At 34.9% G+C, this 10,454-nt stretch overlaps 1 long non-coding RNA gene across 1 annotated transcript; it reads left to right on the top strand.

Annotated features, from left to right (window-relative positions):
- The first annotated feature begins 361 nt into the window (after positions 1-361).
- LOC128990665 (uncharacterized) lies at positions 362-3,045 on the top strand. Its single transcript, XR_008490551.1, has 2 exons — positions 362-744; positions 2,827-3,045. It is a non-coding gene; the product is annotated as an uncharacterized LOC128990665 (long non-coding RNA).
- Positions 3,046-10,454: the final 7,409 nt, after the last annotated feature.

Here is a 10,454-nt window from a genome sequence, read left to right as displayed (position 1 = left end):
ATTCTCTTTAATTACTAGTTGACTGATTGTGAGGCAGGTGTCTCGCGTCCTGATTGCATCACGCACATAAAACATCCAGACTATACGGGTAGTTGGTCACTGACACACTACCTCACTAACACCGACACTAAACCTCGCAGACGGAGTTGAATAATCACTCTTACCTTCTATTGCTACCTCAGAGTCTGCAAGGAGCAATTTACATTACTCGTCCTGGATCTCTTGTTAATGGATTATACTTAATGTTGACCCTTAAGGGGTGTATTAAAGGTTAACCGTATGAAATTGTATTGTGATTATTGAGTTATGGTTATTAGATCAAAAGATAGGTATAAGGATAGCCTAGGGTTCACTACGATATTCGGACAGAATACGATTGAATCGATCTATCGTGACTCTGCGATATTTCTTTCTTACTGAAGTCGAATCGGTTCTATGACGAAAATTGACGACGGAATCATCGTATCTCGTCTCGTATCGTATCCTATGTTTGTTTACGTTTACGTGTTATGTTGTTATGTTGTTATTGTTGACATTGTCATTTTTGTGTGACTTAAGTTTATAGTTGTTGGAGGTGGCCAGGTACACGATAGGCCCTACACGTAAATTAGATTTTAAAATGGAATTAACTTTAAAAGAGATGGAAACTTGTGCAACACACATATAACAGATTTAAATTGTCATAGGCCTACGCCAAGGAGATTTCGGGCTATGTAAGGTTAAAGGAAGAATTTGACCAATTAGGTATGTTTGTCTGGCATCAAACTGATTTGCTTTTTCCACGAGAAGTACAGGTAGAAATATATTATTACCACGAATACTTTAAGTATTCGTGGCTATTAAGTTACCTAATAAATCCATTCATGTTATTGTCTCCTTGATTTGATAATTGACTAAAATTAAATAGATTAACTTAGATTATTAACCTCTAAGCCTTGAAAGTATTAATCAGAAGATTCTGAGGAGTGGCGGTAAGGTAAGTAATTGTACCTAATAAGGTTAACGTAGGGACTTGATGAAGTTTGAAAACATTTTTAAGATTATCAGTAAGATTTAATCGGTTTCTTAAGAACATTAAAGTTATGAAAGCTTAACTTAACTTAAGTCGTTTCCTAAGATGCTGCTTAGTTGCAATTTTTGCAGTTGTCAGAGCGATTGAATCGATAGGTAGCCTACAAGTCTGTAGAGAACCTTACTTATAGCCTAGGACTAACTTAACTTAACTTACTATCAGATGGAAATTCAGTTTAATATTTCTATCGTAGGCCTATCAGTCGAAGTTTTCACTTGATATAACTTGAATAACTTATTTATTTAAGTTATTTATGCTTTTCAAAAAGACTCGTTAACACGTGCTGTGGCGGTTAAGTTGGGTACTTTGGTATTATCCGGAGGCCACCCTTACACAGCGCAGTTACTTATGTTAGGTTTGGTTTTCACAAATATGTTTGTTTGCAGGACTTTCCTAATTTCTTTATGAATCTTACAATACCAGATGAGTCATAAATTACTTTTGCACGCCATATCCCCTCAAGTACTTAGCCAGGTCATTGACCGGAGCATTCATCACTTGTTACCACCTGTATCTGGGGTATTTGGCGGGCAAAAGTAAGACTCATTTGGTATAGTTCAATTCATAACGAAACGAGGAAAGTTTTATAAACATATTTATGATAATCCAACCTATCATGACCGCCGCAGCGTGCTGCATACCTACTTGGCGGAGTATAGCGGCAGCGACGCATTCAACTCAATCCTCGCCAACATCGCTGCCTTTTTTTCTGGGAGACAGAACTCAAAGGCCGCTAATTGTAATCATGTCAAATTTGGACAGTCAGTCAATTAAAGCAGGTTTTTTCCTATTACAGTAGCCTATGTAGTTATTTTTGGACTCTCCAGTAAAAAATCTCTCTAAAATAATTGGCCTCCGGATAATACCAAAGTAGGCCTACCTTAACATTTCGCTTTGGCTTAGTTCAAGTAACCGGTACGTTAGTTTTAGATAATTACAAACAAGGCCTACTGTAAGTAAATTGTATACACACAAGAGTTGATAAGTATGCTATATCTAGTAATTGTTTTTAAACAAATAAATTTACACTTGGACCTCAATTCCAGAGGGTTCCAGAGTCAGATTCTAATGGGGAGGGCTCTTGCTCCTACAGCCCTCCACCCCTTGGAACCGCCCACTGCATTATAGTATTTTAATGTGGGAAAAAATTGAGAATTAATTTAGTTGGAAGATAAAATATAACGGGACAGCAACATTGGTAGAATAGGCAAATAAACTTTAACCAATTTCATGCAAATATAGGTATTTGATTAAGGTAATGTGATCATAAATAAAAGCATCTGCGGCACTATTTAAAATCAAAATTAGGCTTAAGCCTAATACAGATAAACCATTGCTATTGCTAAAAAAAAAACCTGCATTAGTCTTGATTTTAAAATAGGTATGGGTTATATTTTTTGTAAACCATAAGCTGTCTTTGTTCATAAAAAAGTGAAGTTGATCTGTTAATTACTTAGAGAACCATGATTTGAGGTAGAAATAAATCTGGTCAAAAGGGACATTTTAATTAAATTATGTTAATTTAGAAAACTGCTATCTAACTCGTACTTAAATACAAGTGAATAAAATGTTGTGGATGTTCAATGCATTTTAGCATTAGTTTGTCTGCAAATGTTAATTTCTCGAGAACATGCTCCGTTCAACCCAAATAGACACTTTAAAGTTTTAACATTGCAGTCTAGCCGAGGAGAATTGTTCATTCATCCTACACGAGCCTCCTTATTTTAATAACATGTAAACATTCTCTGTTCTAGAAGACTGAAGAAGGAACATCACAGGTGCTGTTACTTAGAACTTTCTACAGCATTGATGAATATTTGTCTTGGCAGCAACTAGAGTGACTACGTTACAAGTTAAATCATCTTTCTACTGCAACTACTCCAATCAACAAAGATTTTTAATCGATAACATATTGTATTGATGCCTTTTTCAATCTTAAAAATTGTAAAATAAAGTACTCTTGTATTCTTGTATTGCATTCTTGTGTTCTTGTCCTCAATGTAAATAAGTGAACACAAATGATAGAAAAACTATTTTATATAATAATAAAAACTAAATAATTAATTGAGAGCCCTCTCGATTGGGATAACCCTATTGATATTTTACTTCTTTTATCAAAACAAATACTAAAATACTCTCTTATCGTTTTGTGTTAACTATATATAATTTAAATTATTTACAAAAACATCTTAATTATTTATTTTATTTATCTTTTATATATATTCTATTATAAATTACCACACAGTCAAGTACAAAGTTGAAGCTTGATTATAAAGTGCACTAATCATAGTAGGCCTATCAGTCAACAAAACTTAAATTGTTCACACCAAGTGGGAATATAATTATTTGAAATAAGTCTTTCCATCAATAAAATCTTTAAAAAATATTTAATTGCCTTGTAAGCTCGGTAGGTACTGAAAAGTGTAGTATACTCATCACCCATTTCAATGTAAGATTTGTTCTCTTGTTTTAAAATATTTATGTTTGCTGATATAGCGTTATAAGATACAGGGAAGGTAAAGTGTGTTCTCGGTAAAATGTACTTAGATTGGTATTGAATTGTACAAAAAATTAAAATTAAAGTCAAATATCCACAAACAAGCCAAAATAGAACCAACAAGTTTACCTAATAATCTACTTCAAAATAACAAGTTATTTTCATGTTTTTTGATAAATTTTTGTTTAACATTAATGAATTATTTACAAAGATGTTTGAAGTTTTTATAAGGTCAAACATGAGGAAACCCCAGCATTTTTACCTCTGCTCATAGTCCGATTATGCTAACGGAACGCTACAACAAACGTTGTTTTACACGTTTGTAACAAATTTCATCATAATTGGATTATTTTGACTTTGAATTATATGTGTATAGGCATAGACTAAACTAAGCAGCACAAGTCTTAAGGGAGTATGTTTTATCTATGGTATTGGCTATAATTTACAGTAGAACCTTGATAACAAGACTTATAAGGATTATAAAATAAGACTTGTTATCATAAGGTTGACTTCTTATCGAGGTTTGCAATAACATATGATTAGGGGTAAAATAATTCCAAGGGGATTTGAAAATAACCCTTGTTATCAAGGTTGACTTGTTATCGAGGTTCTACTGTATATGAATTGAACAGATGGTGCTAAAGGCTTTTAACTTGAACTGCAACTGTTACAGCAATTAAAAATTAAAATTCAAAACCAACAATGGGGTTGTATTATTTTGTTTAGAATTATTATACACCTTATTAAACATTTGGTATTATTATGCACTTCTTTTCATATTTTGAGGACCATAACAGGCCTCGGTGGTGTAGTGGATAGAGTGCCGGGCTGATAAGCCGAAGGTGCCGGGTTCGAATCCTACCCGTATCACTAATTTTTTGTCTTGGATTTTTTCATTATCAACAAGTTTGGTTAGGTTATGACAGTTTTTATAATTAAAATTGAATTTGAGCCATTTATAGTTTTATTTTATGAACAGAAATATATTTTTTTTATTAATCCTTGATTTGTTTTTTCATTATCAGCATGTCTGGTGAGTTTGGTTAGGCTATGATAGTTTAATTTTATAATTAAAAAACTATAAAATTGAATTTGAGGCATTTATTATTTTATTTTATGAACAGAACTATTTTTTTCGATTAATAAACCTTCATTAGATTTTTTCATTATCAGCACTTGGTTAGGTTATGACCGTTTAATTTCATAATAAAAAATATAAAATTGAATTTGAGGCATTTATAATTTTATTTTACGAACAAAACTAATTTTCCAATTAGTAAACCTTCATTATAGTCAATCAGAAGCCTCCAAATGACACTGTCGGCAAAACTAATCCTGAAAAACAAATTGTACAGTTAGGTTGTAGAGGTGGATTGAGTAGATGATTTGAGTCCGATTGAAATTGAAAACTCAATACTCACAGACTCAAATCCAACAACAAACTCGAATCCGATTTTCCGATATCGATAGTGTACACAATTCAATATCGATAGTGAAATTGCAGACTCTCGATAGATCGATTCAATCGTATTCTGTCCGAGTATCGTAGTGAACCCTAGGCTATCCTAGGTATAATAACTATAAGAAGGCGTACATTCCCCCCCCCCCCCCCGCTGAAAATACACAATAAAGGTAATTCAGTGAGACTCAGATGGACTTTAAATTTGACAACCTTTACATCAACCATAGGAAGGTAAATAAAAATTATCTTCGTTTGGATACAACAAAACGTATCAACAATATATCACAATAATTTTATTTGATATTAGAAGTTATCAAGGTACCCCATCATAAGTTTTCATAAAAAAAAATTCAAATAGATACAAAAGTGCGCCTAAGACATCTATATCCCATTTAAATCGTCACTCTATGCAAAATTCCACAAGGGGTAACAAACGTCAGTGACTCAATGAGTAGCATTTTTCCCCAACTAATAACTGTCAATTCCTTACCAGATTTTCATCCCTTGCAGAGATGCTGGATGCGATAGACGTTCGTTGACCTATGTCAAAACATCTTTGTCTAACGGTGTTGTGGTGGTCAACCCTTCAGCCCCCGGTTGTTCACCTTGTAGATGTTAGATGTCGTCCCTCCCCATCGCTGTCCACGTTATCGACCATCGACCATTAGCCGCAAGGGTTGACGCGTGTTCTTGGTCCTTCGAGCCGGATTGTTCCTAATTAATGACACCCTAGCGCCCTCTGCTAGGATTACTTTGTTGTGACTCACGGATATCTCCCATCAGAACAAGCCTAAGCTCTTCGTTGTCTTCACAAACACGCTACCGTGATGGATTCGACGGATGCATTTCCAATTTGGAGATAAGGGCTTTTACTTTCCCTTATTTTAAGAGTTCGTTCAACCGAGATAGGATCGAGCCTCGAGTCCTTTTCCTCTCGAAACCCCATTGAAATGTCGTTTCCAATATTCATGAGTGCGGTAACGAATATATTAGTTTTCACGATTGTCTCCCGATCGGCCTTCTATCCGTCATTCTTGGCTCGAACGACTACAGTTTACGTGCATCCAATATTTTTATTCCATTCGCTAAAAATCTAATAAAGACGAAAAATTATTTATTAACTAGCTGTAACCCGCGGGCTTTGCCCCGTTTAACTTCTTAATTTTCAAGATTATCTCGTTCGCATGGCTCAATCACGTCCTGGTTGAAGTTTGTTCGCTACGCTCACTCACCTTTAGGTTGGAGCTCGTTCGCTACGCTCACTCACCTTTAGGTTGGAGCTCGTTGGCTACGCTCACTCACCTTTAGGTTGGAGCTCGTTCGCTGCGCTCACTTGCCTTCAGGTTAGCTCGTTCGCTACGCTAACTCGCCTACAGGTTGAAATTTGAGCTCAGAGAGACAGGAAATTGATAATCAAAATAGATTCCTACATGCTTAATTATTTCATCTAAAATCAGAACATTCAAATAGAGGTAGTAAATTCAGATTAGCTTCAGTGATTTGTTTGATTTAGATATATAATTTGCAGTTTGAACGCAATTAGAATTTTAATCATAAACTCGCCCAAAATAACAATACCGGATTGCCGTGTAGATAACAACTCCTTATATGCGTTTTAATCATATTAAATCTAATTCTCGTCCAGAAAGATTACATCTTGGACACAGTGCAAAAGGCAAAGTCATTCAAAGTAGAAAATAAAAGGCAGTTGGCCAAGCCAAGTGATTATACCCGTACAACAAGTAGCGGTGGCAGTATGCAGATTGCAGATAGGTGTACGTCCTCGCTCAAGGTCCAGTCTGTCGGTCAGTGTGTCTGTCTGTGGCTGAACTGGTTTGGTCTTGTAGGTGGTAACGCTGCAACAGGTTGAGCTGGTAACTCTACGTATGATGATAACAACGGAGCCCGCATGAGCGCGTAACTATGCCTACATCTCTTGGATCCTGGAAGACCGATCTTAATGACAAGAGAAAAAGGACGTTGTCTTGAGAAGGTTGATAAAGACATGAACTGCAACATTATAATTTAGTATTGCAGCTTTATATCATTCTGGAGCAGGTGTCCTTGAAAAGTCTAGACGAAATTGCTAATAGAAAAAACAAATGAGGTGGCTTCAGACGCGTTCTTTTGTTACTTTATGAACGCACTATGAAATAGCTTCATGTTTCTTTGGAGTTACGCCAAGAAAGGAATAGTTGGTTCTGTTACATCTGTACCGACGACAGTAAATTTTCTCAACGCAAATGAACAGTTGTTGCTTGTAACCGGTTTAAATTGTCCGGTTTAAATGCAGTGGATGAAATAAACACTTTAGATTAGAATATACCTCCATGGTGAAACCGAACACCAGAAGTTGAAAAAACTAATCACTTGAGGAGGTCTAAATCCAGATTTGTTTTCGATGGACTGGAAAACATCAAGAAATTAGCTTAGGAGATGATACCCAGATTAGTCTGCCCCACACGAAGTTGTTCTAACCAAGAGGAGTACGAGCGGTGATTGAAGCCACTGACACACGTCCGAGTACAAATAATGAGAAATCGGACACCAAGACAACACTCTGGAGTGATTAGCTCTTACAAAGAGGTTCTTTACCATCATATTCTTCCGATTGGCCAATTCGCAGCATAGCCTACGTTGAAATTACATTGTCCATTTAAAAATTAAAATTTAGTTTTTTTTTAAGACTGAATGTATGCTAACAATATAAATAAATAAATTATCCCTTTTTCAAGCTATGCTTGGTTTATAGCTTTAAAACTATAATTATAAAAAAATAAAAATTTCAACAATGACGGCACCAATTCAGCTCAACATAAACTATCACATTCAAATATATTCATTTAACATTATGTGGTTTTTGAAGTTACTTTACAACGCCAGGCCTATATATTGTCTATGCGAAGCCATCTCAATACGTCATGAATCGTAGGAACTCTCACAAAATGAAGAAGTCATTATTGGAGAGAACTCCTCGAAAATAAATTTCTCTAAATTTAGAGAGTTTTCTCATAAGCACTGAGAGTCCAAAAGATCAAAGCTGTGTGGATCATACAATATTTCATGTAGTACTTAATATATATACTAGTAGATAACTACGCCTTATAAGGCGAAAACATGGAATATCCTGGGGAAAACATGGAATATCTCAGAAAGATAAATAACACATGTTCACAACGGCTAAGGCAGAAAACTAATTGAGCGGATCTGTTCTGCACCTTTTGAATATTCGAAATGATAAAGGTCTCATTTAGGCCATTTTTAAATGTACTAAAATGACTTAGTACTTTAAATTAGAAGCCTTACTAAGGTCCGTCCAAGTATTATACGAGGGCGGTTCAATAACAACTAGAGTTTTTATTTATTGGCTGAAAACATAATAGACCAATCTTTGTTCTTTTATTTCCTTAAGTTTGCACACAGGGTCAAGTGCCATTCTTCACAATTACTTTTACAACAATTAAAAACATATTTTAATAATCACCTACCCCATATCTGTGAACTATCCGTATTTTTATTTTGTATATTTTCATAAAGTCAATCTAACCAGATTTATGTGACTCATTATACAATAAATTAAAAACTAAAACCCACTACTAACTTACTAACTCAAATGTATAGCTGCAAATTCATTTAAATTTTATCGGACAAGAATTCAAAACTGACAAATCTCAGACATCAAAGTCAACAGACGGACATTGACATTATACAAATTACGCGACACAAGACGTTCCCACGGCCGAGACAGACTAACGTTGACGTTTGGATGCAAAACAGCTGTAGCATCTTTATAACGTGGATGCTGCAGTAGATCGGTCCAAGATGGACGACAGGTCCACCGTTTAGGCGGGATGACCGTGTTATTCAAAGCGGACAATCATAAATACATCACTTGTATTTAAATCACCATCGGATGCAAAAATTGTCCGTCTGATAGATAGGGTCCACTTGCTCTGTAGCATTGTGTAGTCAGCAGTCGAAGCTCGACAGCAGATTAGCGATAACATCGCTCGATTTCGATTAAATTCGCCGACAGAGAAGTACGAAGTAGACGCCACCGGAACGGGAAGTGAGTAAATCAGAGTTTTTACTTGTTTTAGAGGTCAGTGGTGAGTGGTCAATGGATGAAGAGAGTTAGAGTTGTAAGAGAGTGATGAGGTCGATTGTGTTATGGACTACTGGGACAGTCTTTTAGCAACAATTGTAGGGTAATTGACTTGATTATTATATTTGTGTTTTCATAGATAAATCTAACGGCGTCTTCCGAAAATGTAAAATAAATAACGGATCAAAAGTATTCTCCAAATTGGCTCCATAGTTAAAGCTTTATTGAACACATTCAATATGCAAGTTGGGAGTTATAGGTCTAGAAAAAGTGTATCTAAAGGTGAACCTTATTCAGATCAAATATCGTCAGATATCAGAATTAAACGTAAATATAAGTTTTGGTTTGTAGTGGATATGATCATAAATATTCAATTTCAAATACATTCTGATTGTTGTCTTGACTTACAATATTTTTTTGTATTTCTCTCCATATGGCCTTTCCACACATTATTTTGTTTTGTTTTTGAATATATGTGAACCCATGAAGACTTGTGGTTTTTGACAACGGTATACTTATGTATATGATCAAATGTTTGGATTTCTTAACTGAATCTACATTGCACACGAACACTAATAGGCCTATCTGATCTCAAAAAGACAATCATGCAATAGGCCTACAGTAGTTTATACTTACATCACTTTAAGGATTGTTTTTATTGAGAATTTAGAAAATCAGTTAAAAATCTTCATGGGCACAATTAACACGTAAATGTACAATTATTTTAAGACAAACACCGAAACATAAATTTTATTAAAGTATTGAAAAACGAGTGACAGTGATTTAGGGCTGATAAGCGATAATGATCGATTAAATAAACACTTGCAGCAGAAGTATATCTATTATTTATACGCGATGACTTAAATATGTTATATTATTACATTGTAACGCAAACGACTAGTCAGTTCAATGAAAACTTGTATACATGAACTATTTGAGAGCTACGCCTGATTAATTATAGTAAAAAAATATAAAATTTGCATCTGAACTGTAATAACTTATTTGTGTCCTTCTGGAATCATTTTACAACGGTATATTGAGCATTATATGACCACTTACTTGCAGCAAGCAGTGGATATAAACTGTCTAGTGCACTTTATCGTTCCTAGATTTTAAGCGACGTTTTAGATCGTTCTTGTAATTAAATTACTGCATTTTCCAAATAAACGCCATTACCATAGCTAATGAGTAAACCGCCCGATAATGTAAGGTAAACGGGGCGATCCGGAGATAATTTAATGACCAGAGTATTTTACAGCATAAACATGATTGAAGGCACCATCATAACGGACCAGGAATTAAAAGCTTATTAAAACAC

The sequence above is a fragment of the Macrosteles quadrilineatus genome, unplaced genomic scaffold (genome assembly GCF_028750875.1).
Source record: "Macrosteles quadrilineatus isolate MER2022 unplaced genomic scaffold, UCM_ALF_1.0 Scaffold_3__2_contigs__length_128488019, whole genome shotgun sequence".
NCBI classification, from domain to species: Eukaryota; Metazoa; Arthropoda; class Insecta; order Hemiptera; family Cicadellidae; genus Macrosteles; species Macrosteles quadrilineatus.
The sequence above is the reverse complement of the archived record's forward strand: the minus strand, read 5'-3'. Positions and strand labels throughout refer to the sequence as shown.